General features: G+C 35.5%; 1 protein-coding gene across 1 annotated transcript in view; it reads left to right on the plus strand.

The window, feature by feature from the left end:
* Nucleotides 1-927: 927 nt before the first annotated feature.
* The window catches only part of LOC129004035 (uncharacterized), a 40,025-nt gene continuing 26,722 nt past the window's right edge, over nt 928-14,230 (plus strand). The window contains exon 1 of the mRNA XM_054432408.1: nt 928-1,005. The gene's annotated coding sequence lies outside the window, so the exon portion shown is untranslated. The remainder of the gene's footprint in view (nt 1,006-14,230) is intronic.

Consider the following 14,230-nt stretch of genomic DNA (forward strand, 5'->3'; position numbering starts at 1 on the left):
CCGTGGTTATATTTCCCAAAACTATCGGATTGATATTCTTGCTCTGCCCAATATTGCTAGCAGATAACCGCATTGTTCACCTAGTACAACAATAGTTTACTCCGTAACCTTTGCCATCAGTCCTACTACTGTACTAAACAAATTTTAGATTGAGGTGTTATTTCAAAGCTCCTGAAGTGAACGGTTTTTAAACCAAAAAGGTAATTTCCTTGGGGGCTTTGTCCCCCTTACGTTTAAATTAATTCTTCAGTATCCAATAGTCAATGATTTTACTTTCAAAAATTCATTGATGCTGACCAACTTTCTTTAACAATCTTTAAATGTAAATTATTTAACAGCTGATCCATTAGTTAGATTGTCAACAATATTCAGATTGTAAACATTGTTTGGGAAAACGAATTTTAAACATGCTACTTTCAACTATAATTGCGTTGTTAAATTTTTGAGGTAGGTAAATTACTTCTCTATAATCAACAAATTTCAAATATCGCATATTTGTAGAAATTAGAACTTTATCTAAAGGCTGACTTGTAAAACAGTCTTATTGTTTGGTTTTCATCAGATGCCGTGTTTCTAATATTTTTAACTGAAATGTTTATTTTCAGCAACGAAGCTATGTTTGAACTGTGAAAGAGTAGACCTGTTGTATTTTTTATGCCTCGGAGACGAGTTTTGACCCTAACGACTGAAAAAAGAAGAAGAAGGCAAAGAGAAAACCGAGTTGATGAAATAACTGACGAAAAACAAAGACTCGTTGAACACCAAAATCGTGGGGCAATTTTACCACCTATATACTTGCGACTTAAAGATGATGTTAGGGCAATATTAGGCCTACCTGAAGAAAAACTTCCTGTATCGTACTGCTGTGCGAGATTATTTCCAGACAGTCGAATCCGGATTCATAGTGATGGGGCAGTGGATAATGTGAGTGCGTTTTGTTCATCTAAACTTCATGGTGAAGTTTGTGATCGAGGCGGATCTTCTATATGTTGTCACAAAGGGAAGGTAAGCATATATCCTATTGATATTTGTAATGAGCTAAGACAGTTGATTGAGAGGACCCCACACAGCTGACATCGTATTTACTTAAAATACAGCTTATTAATCATGATTAAGTTGGATTACATGAGACACCTTGCTTGCAATGCAGTTTATTAGATCATCCTGAATTCCCTCTAACTTTTTATGAGTTACCTAAAAAATAGTAAACAGGACACCATAGCCTTTTATATTGTCGAGTCCTTTAGTAGGTAACATGCTACCTATATATAAAGTTGTTACTTTGTAGTATTATGTAACAGAATTACCGGGATACCAAAAACTATTTAACACATCTGCATTTTTAACAATACTTTTGCGTTTGCATCCGTTCAGCTCCTGGAAGAGGGGGCATTTTGCTTGAAAATAAATTATCAGATTACAACTTGATAGGAAACTTATCATGCGTGTCACTGAGGTCCTGGGTTCAAACCCAGCTAATCACAAATGGATTTCATGTATGTGATCATGCGTCGACGCTTTAGGCATGCAGTAATTAATTTGTGTGTGTAGTCTAGGTTCTGGACTAGAACCATAACCTAGTGTTTTAGGGTGTGAAGATGATCAATCAGTTTTTTTATAAACTCTCTCCTAACAACAATCAAAGGGCTCTATTTAATCACGTTTAAAATACATCAGCTGTTATATTTGTTTACTTTCACCCTGAGTTAATCTCTTGATTCACATTATAGATGGTTACATTACGATGAAGTTATTAGTTTTGATTCCCACACAGTTTAATGCAAATACACAAGAGATTTTTATTAAACTAAGCAATAAGTAGGATTGAGATTTGTCTGTATGATTTGCATGGTGAGTGTGTGTAACTGTTTTTTTTTCAGTAGACATAGAAACCCACATTATTCTCTTAATATTCTTGCCACGCTGCGAAGCACGTGCAGAACAAATGGTATGTTTTAAACTTAACATTGTAATTGCTACTGAAACCACATGTTCCTTCTGTCACAAACTTTTCCATTAGTTTGGAACAGCTGATTGACAGTTAAATTGAAGATGAGTTACAATTAAAACGAGTTCGCTGAAGTTGGCTAAACTTTTATTGTCTTTGACGATAAAATACTACAAAGTTTAATTTTGTTAAAGTACAACGTGTTTTACAACAATGCTCCTATGACGTCAGGAAACTACTGTAATTCATTTACCGTTATATAGTTGGCTGTGACCAATGTCGTAAAAGCATTATTGCCGAATACAATCAGCTGTTTTAAAACCTCACAATCGAGTAAAACGATTGTTGACCAAAAACAAGAGAAGAATAAACAAACAAAACGTGATTGTGATTCTATAAAATATGATTAAGTTTCCGCGAGGAAGGCCTTCAAAGAAAAAGGTTTTCGATTACCACAAATATTTTGAATTGGCTCGAGAAAAAATTGAGCAAGATCTTGACAAACATCTACAAGACGAAATTAAGCAGGTACCGTACGGCTTTGATATTAGTTAAAATAAAGTAGTAAACACCTTAAACGTCGATTGACATTTCATTTTTGCGTTGTATGTATGATGTATGACTTTTAAAGGCGATCTTTGTTAAATCCCACTTATTTAGCTTATCTTAATGCCATTAAAACAGCTGCAAACATAACCCTTAACACAACAAATTGGTTGCCGGGATCAAAAGTTCCGCATAAACCAATGAATACAAACCCGGGGTTTGTATTCATTGACTAAACCTAGCGCAAGTAGGGAATAGTTGAGGTTAACTGTTAACTGGTTGTAAGTTCACGGGTTCAAGTCGCAGACTGCGCGAAATTGAGGTCAAACGATTGTACAACGAAACACATTTTGAGAATCTAGTTCAGAAACGTATCTCTGAATATTTGTATTGATCTTACTCAAATTTGTATCAAGCTTTGATAATTTGTCCACCTGTTATAATAGGGTTTAGTTAACATAAACTTGTTTAACACTTTGATACCTCTGGAATATTTGGGTACTCAGGTACCTAAAGTGATTTTGAAACCAGTCTATCCCCTAGTTTTAAAGCAGTTTTGAGAGTTTTGTTATTTGACGTTAGATGTTTGATGATGCTATATCAATGTTAGATTTTTTAGGTTACCGATACACCTAGGCCTATCTCAAATTAGGCTTTAATCAATTATTTATACCTATTTTAAATTTTTACATATTCGGAAATAAATTTTCAAGGATTTGGATTCAAAATCTTTTTTTGGGCATCCTCGTCCACCTCACCAGTCACACAACCCAGCCTATTATCTATGACCATAGATGTGTACTGTGTAGGCATAGCATTGTTAAGTGACTCAAAGAATATTTTTTTAGTCAACTGTGTGAAAACTATGATAATTTTGTAAATAAAATATATCCTCACGGGTTATATTTAAAATATATACCAGACAGTTTTCGGAAATGACTAAAAATGTTTAGTTAAACCTGCTACTAGATAAATCTAACAAAATAGTCAAACAAGTAATTAGTGTTTATTCTTGACAGGTGAATAAGTAAAATAGCTCAGAATAATATAGGCTGTATGTAAAATTATTTGCAACCGTGTGTAAAAAAAACCTTTCTGAACTCGAGAAACTATTCCGTGCACACGTGTGATCGTGCGTAGGCGTAAACGGTTGTCGAATGTTTTATACCTCGTGCACTCAAAGTGCTACTTTGCGTCCTCATTAGTTTTGTAAAGTGTTTCATAATAGCTACAAATACAAAGGAATGAATGGAATTGGTGTGAATATTTTTACGATACAACGCACTTGCATAGGGAAACCGAACTAATTTTTTTTTTTCAAGCGAATGCTACAAAAATGGAGTTATGAGAGTAGTCTTTCTTTTTGCGAGTGTGGTCCAAACTACAATTGAACATTTCTAAGTCGTGTGCGGGAGTCAAAAAAGTTTGACGTCATTTCTTTTTGTCGGGTCCACGAGTTCGGAAGATCTCCTCAAATATCACGGAAGGTCAAGAGGTCGCTGCAACGGGTTATCATTTTGGCTACGCTCCCGATTTTCTATTTTTGCAATTACTTTTAATAGGATACAATTTGTGAATGATAATTAATTTTCATCAATATACAGTACCGTAATCATCTAAGATTGTTTTTAATAGAATAATACTATAAACAATAACGGCAAATATTTGTAGAAATGTCAGATCAGGCCGTTACAGAGCGTAATGGTGTTTTCAAAGTTAGGCTAGGGTTTAGGGTTGCAAAATGTCCTATACTATACTATATAGTCACAGGTGTAGTTTTCCGTGGGACGATTACCTTTTCCGGTTTGGAACAGTACCTAAATTGTATCATATTCATAAAAATTACCTTTTAGTTTTCTATAGTAAGGGACCTTAACTGTTCCATAGCTAAACCGGCTTTTAGCTAAGCATAGTAATAATATATCAAAGTTCCACTAAAATAAGTTTATTGCAATTCTAGTTTAAGACTACAAAGAAATAATAACCTCTGAAAATAGTAAAATTTCAGGCTTTTGTTTTAATGAGAAGAAATGCATGCTTTTAAATTTAATATTAATTCTCCTAGGAGGGGTCAAATCTATAATCTGTAACAAATTAAGTGTTACATTTCTCGAAAATTCCTTAACCTTCTACTTAGTTTCCCTCGTAATCTACGATGCGTGAGTCCTAAATTACAATAGTTAGAGTTCGATACATGTAATTAATATAATGCATATTTAGAAATCCATCGAGGTTGTCTGGTTGATAATTTACTTTACTGTGTAATACACTTATATAGCACTACTGTATCAAACTTCGGGAATTTTAGAGCCAGTCATAGTTCTGCCATCGATGTATAATAACTCCCATAATAGAATGTAGAGTTATTATACATCGATGAGTTCTGCAAGCTAGGAAAAACCGCAATACACCATTGTGTTTAGGTTGTATCAACTATTTCGAAGGCGTTGAAAGCGTCGAAACCGACAACAAAAAATGAAAAATTGTTAGTGAATTTGAGATGTATTTTTCCAAACCCTTCCAATCCATAAATTTGCATTAACATTTATTTTAACGATCAACGCTTTGATATGCATGTGTAAATAATTCCATAAAACTAATTGTGAGTAATTTAGAAAACTTGTAAAAATCATAACCAACAACATGTAATTTATAGGGTATAATCTGATATGCGAAGTGCATTCGTCCATAACCTGTCGCGACATTGTTGGCGCCGTTTCCTTATCAAGCAGGCGCTGGATCAGCTGTCAGTTAAGATTACCGGCAGACACGGCGGGAGATGAAATTACCTCGGCAGTGATCAACAAACAAAACATAAACAATGCCTTCTACCTACATCACCACCACGCAATTCAACATCAGTGCAAGGACCGCAATGAAAAGAATGAACCAAGGTTAATGACAAAACCGGATTAGTTCAGTTACCTGCCATGATTAAAATAGCGCGAGGTTTTAGTCCTGGGGGTTACAGATCTAATCCTGCAAATCACCAATAGCTGGGCGATAATGTTTTTATTAGTTTGGCACCCATCTTGAATTTTTTGTCCACCCATTTAGCAAAACGGAAAGATGGGTCTCTCAGGTGGAGAAAATGGAAAATGCACAATGAAGTTTGATGGTATTATTGACTTTTGGACTAATGTAGACATACCAGCCACAGCTGTAGTCATTTCATTTATCAAATCAAAATGAATAATTTTGTGTTACTGTCAAAACTCTACTACAACTTTTTGTGAGGAGGAGGGGGGGGGGGTAATCGCACCCCTAACTACTTCAACCAGTTGCTCTTTTGTAGCACACTCCTTATAATTAGGAGTGAATTAATAGTAGTACCGCTCTAGATAATGAGACATACAATTTTCCATAGATTACAACAAGTTGTTTTTCATTTTGGCTGTGTACTAATGTTGGCATATTCAACATGAATCAGCGATTTACATCAGAATTCTGTCTGTGGCTCAACTAAACCATGTATGGAAAAGGGTGGTCTACCTCTTACCTCTATCCAATATTCAAAGTGTTACTCAATATTATTCATCATCACTCACCAATACTGTAAACCAGATTGGCATATTGTATAATGTCTTCAGATTACAGTAAATTACATGGGATTGTATAAATTTAAAACTGATATCAGTATAATGATCCAAGGAATTTTACACATTAAAATCCCCTCCTTGCACTAAAGCTGTTCACCAAGCAAATGTTTAGTGTTTCATTTATACTTAATTATGCGTATTATTGATTTTGAACTACAATTATTCACTTTTTCTACCTAGTGGATCTTGAGGAGGGGTGAACAGGGGATGATGATTCTTATTCCAGAATGGCAAAATTACTATATATGTGTGATGTGTGACTAAATCATTTTATAATAATTCCAAAATAAACTAAGAGCAGACTTTTAAGGCAGTGGGATTCTGATTATCCTACACCCACCAGTTGCATGTGCATCCCTCAAAACCACCCACATGATAATAACCATTTCTGGATCCACCCATGCACATTTAGGCTGGGCTAAATAAGTATAAAGGTTTATCTACAACAATGAAATGAGATTTTGACATTGATAACTTGCTACATGAGATAAACAATTAATAAATCTAATTTCATAACAATATATTTACAAACCTGTAAAAAAACCAAACAATGATGAGCTTGCTCATTTTAAACTAATTATTTAATTGACAGTCCATATGAAGATTTATTATTAACAATACATAATTTGGACTTAGTTAAGATCAAATTCATCTATGAAAGTCTGGATTAAATTAGGTAAAGACTCGATTAAAATAATAAATCACTTTTTAAAAGAAAAATATCTGAATAATGGAATCTGAATTTGAAAACAGTTACAACTACTAAAGCCATCTAAAGCACAGTTACATTATTAGATATACTGTACAATAAAACTGCGGAGTTGATAGTTTACTTTATACTGAGGCATTTCCCTAACTTAAATGAGGCCGCTGAGGTATATTTCGTTGGACCAAAAAAAATGACCTTTCATTTACTGCACTACCAACAAAAACATGTGCAGACCTTGGCAGTATACTGAATTGCCACTTGCAGTTAACACAGAATAGGTTTTGTACTTTGAAAAGAAGTACATAGTTCGGGTATCAAACCGAAGAGGAAGAAACATTGCCTACAGTATGTTCTTCTTCAGCGAGTTGCCAAAGATATCTCTATAAATCCCACACAGTAGGCCTACATTTAATAAACATTAATTCAACAAAAGAAGATTATCCCTCTTAAAGCTAAAATCAAGTCCAGTGACCAGTTTTACTCATATTATCAAGAAATCGTCAGGAAAAGCCAACGAAGGGCAGTTCTCAACTATTCGAATCAACTTAGTGGAAAAGTGATTGGGCAGCACACACTGCTTTTATGGATGGTTTATTCAACACACACTTGATTGAAGAAGGCCAAGTACAATGATTCAGCTAATTATAGGGCATTGAGAGCAAACTCAAAAGTACCTCGTTAACAGTTTAAATCGTTGATCGGAAGCCTTAATGACAATCAGAAAGTCCACCTGCTGCTTCTATCTCTATTTTGATTTCTCTAGGCCTAGGCCAGTTTGAGCCTTGGCTGCAGGAGTCGTTCAAAAATGTTCCTTGTGACTAGCATGCATGAAGTTCTGTATATGCAGATGGGGTTTCTGGATCTTTATTGCCTTTGTGATCAACCCAAGGCAAAGGTCTTTCCTTTTTTGGGGGTCACCTAGGGTCTATCCTTTGCAAACGAAAGAAACCTTCCAACAAACAGCTTAATTGTACATACTCAAGTCGTGTTGTAGGCCTGGAAAGTAGGTACAGAGGACACACTCAATGGCACACTAAGTGGTGTCTAGAACTAGTCGCTGGTGTCTAAGCCAAAGTCCAACACAACCCCCCTCACCCTCATGTACTAAAACACCCAGTGAAGGAATACCGTACCCAGCAATTCCATCAAGTCCAGGAACCTTGCGGCAGCGCAGAGAGCCTATGACATTACTGTAGTAATTTCATGCATCGCTGAACAAGGATACTCTTGTTCAGGAACCACAGTAACCTCTTCATAGGGCCTGATATGATGGGCATTGACAAAGCATTGGAGATGCAACTCTTACTGGGCTGAGCTATAATTTTTGGGTTATCTGATTGAGCCTAAAGGTGTCGCATAACAACTTGGTAACCCAATCTGTAGGCTAATGGTCGTTGTTGAGGTCATCCGTTGGAGCTTTCCATTTGGAATTTAGAGGCTTTTCTTGCAGAGATAATTCGCTTAAACACCTCCTTATCCTCCAAGCTCGAGGAAACTTTTAAATACTCTTTTCAACGTTTTCAGTGTCATTGGTCTTTCCTTTTCCAGGGTCAAAACAACTTCCAGGAACCTGATACATTGTCTGGTATATGTGGCCAAAAAATTGATTTTTCAAAACCTAAAATAATTGGTCTTTGGCTTAGTATTTATTTGCACTACAGTTTACAGTACCAATGTTTCTTAGTAGGGATGTGAAACCTCTTGTGGGGCTGTTTCTGTCCAGTTATTTTCTTGATGCTTCTGCTATAATTTTTTCCAAGTGTTTCTAAAATTAATTGTAGGGTTACTTTTATTTCGAAAGGTCAGACAGACTTCATTCTTGCTACTACATCAATCCACCAATTTTCTCCATTATCTTTCTGTAAACAGTGTATTTTTGTCATATAGCCCTTTCAATTTACCTTCTTTAATAGGCCAAATATTGTTCATACAAGTTTGTTTGTTGAGATTTTGTTCTGTCTTTTTAAATTAAATTTTAATATAAATATTGTTGGCAAAATGTATACTTAAAACTCAATCAAGTAAAGTATTGAACAAAATTTGTCTTATCACTCATGAAGGTGAGTTTTGAAATTGATGGCATAGATTTTATAGTAAACAAATGGAGAAATATCTAGAGGCGACACGAGCTAGCCTAAAAGAAAGCCTAAAATAGCAGGCCTAGTGGAGACCACCAGATGGGAGCAGATGGCCGTGTCCCCTCCTTCCTTTAGCAGTGAAGATCAAATAAATAGGCCACGTATTGTAACATATAAAATAACAACTTCTCTTCATATGAGTGACTTCACTTGTTTTGTGTGCAACGTCAACGTCTTGAATAAAATACATTAAACCATTTTAAGTAATTTACTTCCAAAAATGTTTAGGGAAGAAAGGGCCGTATTATAGCTGTATGGGAGGGAATTTTCTTGTTTGGTGTGTATGTACCGTATTTCTAGTCGGAAAATTTTGAATGTTATCCTTGACGTATGTTGCACATAGCAGAATGAAGTGGCTAAGAAATTTTTTCCAGTTAGGGATTATGAGATGTAACATATAAATATTTAAGCTTTTCTACGAGCATGAATTCAGATTACATAAAAACTAAATGGGAAGAATAAATTACATAACAAATTAAAAATGACATTATAAAAGTTCAAAACAAAAAACTTTTGTTTTTAAAAATAAATGCAACCTCATTTGTTATTAGCATAAACTAAACAAACTAACCTAACCTAACCGCCTTCACTCACCCATAGAAGTATGAATAAGGTCTTCTTCTTGTTGATGGACCAACAACGGAACGCTGGTCCTGGCCTCGATTATTTTCTGCATCTTGTTTTTTTTGCAGCTGCGCCAATAAACCGACGTTAAAGTTGAGGCTTTCTTCTTGAAAATACCAAATGACTTTTTAAATATGGCAAACCAAAATCATTTCCAACGGATGTACACAAATTTTACTGTTAAATTGCGTATAAATTATGAATAAGCTTATTAATACTAAGTAAGATAGCCTATAATGGTAATACAATACAGTAGTCAAGAATTAGCCTAATACTGAGTGATAGGTAACCAAACAAGCTTAGCAAACAATACAATTAATTACAATAAAAATAATGCGTCCTCACCACATAATTGTACAAAGCTTAAAATATTAATTTAATGGCAACAATGGTATGACATTCACAAATTATCTTAGTACTGTATTTTTAAAAGATCCGTGTCAATGGCAGGAATAACGCTGACACCAGTTCGAATTTCCCGCTCGAAATAAGAAGTTGCATCATAGGTACCCACAATCCTCAGCGCAGAGCATCATCGGAGGTTTCCGAGAGGGAACGCCGAATCCCGAATACACCCGAATGGGTCCCCCCTCTCCTTCCTTTCGTTGGCGTCTTCCTCCATATTTCTTTCTCATTTCCATTGGGTTGGTGCGCCATATTAGTTGTTGTTGTTGATATTTTGTGGTTACGTTCTTTGAAGTTGGGTCCATTTATCACATTTTAAGGTAGGTAAACAGTTTGATCTAGGAAAAAACATAGCATAAATTTGCGATTACTAACAGAACATTTATTAATGAAGGTCCTCATTTCCTAAATGAGCTGACGATCGACATCTTGTTAGGTTAGATTGAGGTTATGTTTCGACTCAATCACAACTTGATTAAATTACCATTTTGCTTTTTAAGAACAAATTGATGATCTAAGGCCTATTATAAAAATTTAAGGATATCTGTAATTTGAATTCAGGCCATTGGGAAATTGTTATATTTATAGATTTTAAACCTATCCACGAGCATTGATTAAAGGCCTACATCTCCATTCTCTAATCAATGCCTCTTGGCAAACGTGACAGAACCCGTTGATTACTAAGTTATCAACCTAAATTGATTTCAAGAATCCTAACTTACTTTTCTTGACACGGATCCTTGGATTTTGAGACAAGAGTTTAAATGCCGGTACCTTAATATTTTAGGTTATGTAAGAAATGAGCAAACTATTGTTATTTTTAAAAGTTCAAATTAGATTCTATCTTAAAGTTTGTTTGGTAAGTTAATATTATGAATTTGTTTTAAATAGGTTATTTGACCTAACGATATTAGGTTAAAAATTATTTGGCAGACCACTTTCATCTTCTCTTGGTGTTGATCCTAAATATTCTGAGATTTAGGCTTAAGTTTCATGTTATAGGCTTTGCTAATAACAGCGATAACATAGGCCTGCAGATCTGATTAAATATGTTTGGCCACATAATGTAAATATAATATATTGTATACACGTTAACTGTCCTTATTTATTTACCATCTAATCTATTGCATTTATACTAAGCCATTGCCAACATCATGAAATTAAATGATAACTTCAAATTAATAGCAATGCAGTTTCCTAATGTCATTCTGTCATTCGCACACAATGGAATTCCCCCACCCTTTTATCAGCCTCCATTTCGTGATGATGGCGGCCATCTTGATTCACTACTTCCACGTCACAAGATTCCGAGGAAGTTTGGGTGGGTAGATCGCGCCCGTGTCGTGTCGTGACGGTTCCTCATCGCTGCGTCGCCACTTTTGCCAGCTCGAGCGTCATTTGGAGGAGAGTAAAGCTGCGCATTTAGCCATGATGCCGCGCTTCTCAGACAGGGTTGAACCGTTGGTTATATGTATATGATAATGCAAAATGCCAATTTGTATTTTTTTTTGTTTTGCGACGACTGAATCATACTTTAATATTCGTGAAGGAAGAACATTCATCTGTTAAGTTTTATTTACTTGTTAATTTCATGCATTAGGTACAGTCGAGACTGGACATCTAAAAAGTACCCTTAACTCCTTCTGTCCTTTACTCCGCGACCACGGAATGGGCAATTGACTATTTGGGCTGTATCAATAGTCAAAGAATTAACTAAAATAATCTCTCCAAAGTATCTATTCGTAGTAAAGGCCATTCCAAATGGATCATAAAGGCTGACACGATCCTAGTTGACGTTCCAGTTGAGGTTGCCAGTCACTGGAGTAGAGGTTGTGGCATTATCACTTAGATAAAATCCATTGGTGATTTGTTGGGATTTGAACCCGGGACCTTAGGAACTGAAGTCCTGCGCTCTAACCACTACACCAGCCCGCTGGCAGACCCAGTAGAACAAATATTTTTTTAAAAGGCATATGCCTGTTTCCCTCTCTCCCAAACTAAAATGTTAGCACCAGCATTCTTGAATCTGTCCCTGAAGAATACGCTAGTGTAATCTATAATTAATTTCAGCCTGGATGGCAGAGCTTTGCGCATCAAAGTGTCATCGCAGGTGAAAGTTCATCAAACTGATCTGTTGTCATTCAGCAGTCTCATAACCTCTTATATTTGTGTGGATCAACATGACGCCCTCTAATTATCCCCCAAAGTCCTCTTATCTATCCAATCTCGTATCCAGGCTTCTCTTTCTTTATTCGTCAACTCGTGGGTACATATTTCTCAAAGTTCATGACACAAAAATTTAGATATTGAGGGCACTGCTTTTTGATGGTAATTTTTTGTAACGTTTCAGCCATGTTTTTGTTCACTACAGTAAATAGACAACAATCATCCGCATAAACATGAAAAAGCGCTATCATATTCCAGTTGCTGTCAACGTGTAAACGGTTAAGTGCCAGTAAGTCGGCATTCCAGTCATCCCTTTCCAGTGACCTTCCAGTCATATCTCAACTGGAATGCCAGCCACTGGCAACGTGTAAATGATCTTTTTAAGATGAAACGCTTTGCCAGTAGATGAATCCCTTTCTTAAGCCACACTTTATTTTTCCAAAAATAAGTCTATATACATTGAATGTTGTCTAGGTGTTTCCTGTCCAAACCATGTTAAACCTCCGATTAGACATCTCCTGCAGAATTTTGAATGGGCCTATAGGTATCCTTAGTCCTTTTGTGAATTTCTGAAATTCTTTATTTAAATTGCCTAGGCATGTTTTTAGAACTTAGGCGTTTCCATTTTAGACCTAGTTATTTATTACGTGTCTGTAATTAATTGACCAAACAAATAAGAAGGCTTTGCTGATATACAAGTTCAAGTTAATGGTGAAGCTGATCAAAAAACCTAAGAGTAGGTCTACCTACCTTCCTCCTCTCACAAAACCTACAAACTAAACATATCTCTGTTCCAGGCGTAGACAATATTTTAGGTCGCCCTGGCAGCAGTTTTTTAGGCAGCAATGTTCGTTGTTAACAATTTAAATATTTTTCGTCTTACTCTTGGTACACAGGCCAAATTAATGTAATAGAAACTTTCTTGATTAGGCTGTTGTGAGCTATTGCTCTTGCGAGGTCACCAATTCAGACTCCAAGTAACAACATTGTAAAATTGCATGTACCTAAAGATTTCCTCGCGCGTGCGTGTGCACAAGAGGATGTGAAATATTTAGCATGATGTTGCATGAAATAAAGGTTTTTGAATTTAATTGAACTCTGTTAACCTCATAAGGTTGTCCTATCGCGGATCAATAGCGCAGGAAGCGTTGTCCATTGTCCCTTGCCAGTGATTATTAGGCCTACCATATGCAGCGTGGTTGAACACAGTTTCCATTGATAAAATTGTTAATGGCAGACGAATGACAACTGAAGTTTGTTGATGTCTGATAATCGATCTCTAGCAATCTACAACGAGCAGATGGGTGATCATCGTGGGCTTAGGTAGTTCTTGAAAACCGGTGTTTTGAGATAGATTTGGATGGTACATGGGAATGTTTAGTACTTTTGATCGGCATTTAGCCTAAGGGGAAATATTTAAAACTACACAACTGTCGGTAACCTCCTTCAGCTTCCGAGCTCTTGATTTTTAAAATAAATTTATTGTAATATTATAGTGTTTTGTCAAAATGGTAATTATTGGTATTATGGTAAAACCTAAAGAGAAATTGTCTGCCACCACTAAGAACTCCTATTTCAAATACAAAGAAAACACCAAACACTTTTCAACTTTCAAACCCAAGTAGCAATTTAATCCCACCCTTTAATACTCCTAAAAGTTTTGGAAAAAAGATTTGAAATTTTCTTGGAGGAAACGCCTAATTAAGCCTAAAAATCGCGAAAGGCTGGAAATTATATTTTTTAAGAGCATGTTATTTTATTCTTTTTATTTATTAGTCCATTAGGCTCTAGATCAATAATACTAATCAAGGTAAATTAGTTTACTCCATAGGATCTTCAAACTAATTTTGAAAAAGAGAAACTATATTTTCTTATTATTTGGACCATTTTGAACATTTTTTTCTTCTGGGACCTTTGGGCAAATGCCTATTTTACTCCACCCTGAAAATTGCGGTTGAAAATCGCGAAAAAATCTTGAAAATCATTTTTTCGGACAAGAACGATTTTTTTTAGTTTTTATGTTTTTTTCTTATGATTTAGGCCATTGTAAACAATTTTTTTCGGGAAATGTCGTTTTTTATCCTGAATGGTTTGA

The sequence above is a fragment of the Macrosteles quadrilineatus genome, unplaced genomic scaffold (assembly GCF_028750875.1).
Source record: "Macrosteles quadrilineatus isolate MER2022 unplaced genomic scaffold, UCM_ALF_1.0 Scaffold_9__3_contigs__length_116548681, whole genome shotgun sequence".
Taxonomy (NCBI): domain Eukaryota; kingdom Metazoa; phylum Arthropoda; class Insecta; order Hemiptera; family Cicadellidae; genus Macrosteles; species Macrosteles quadrilineatus.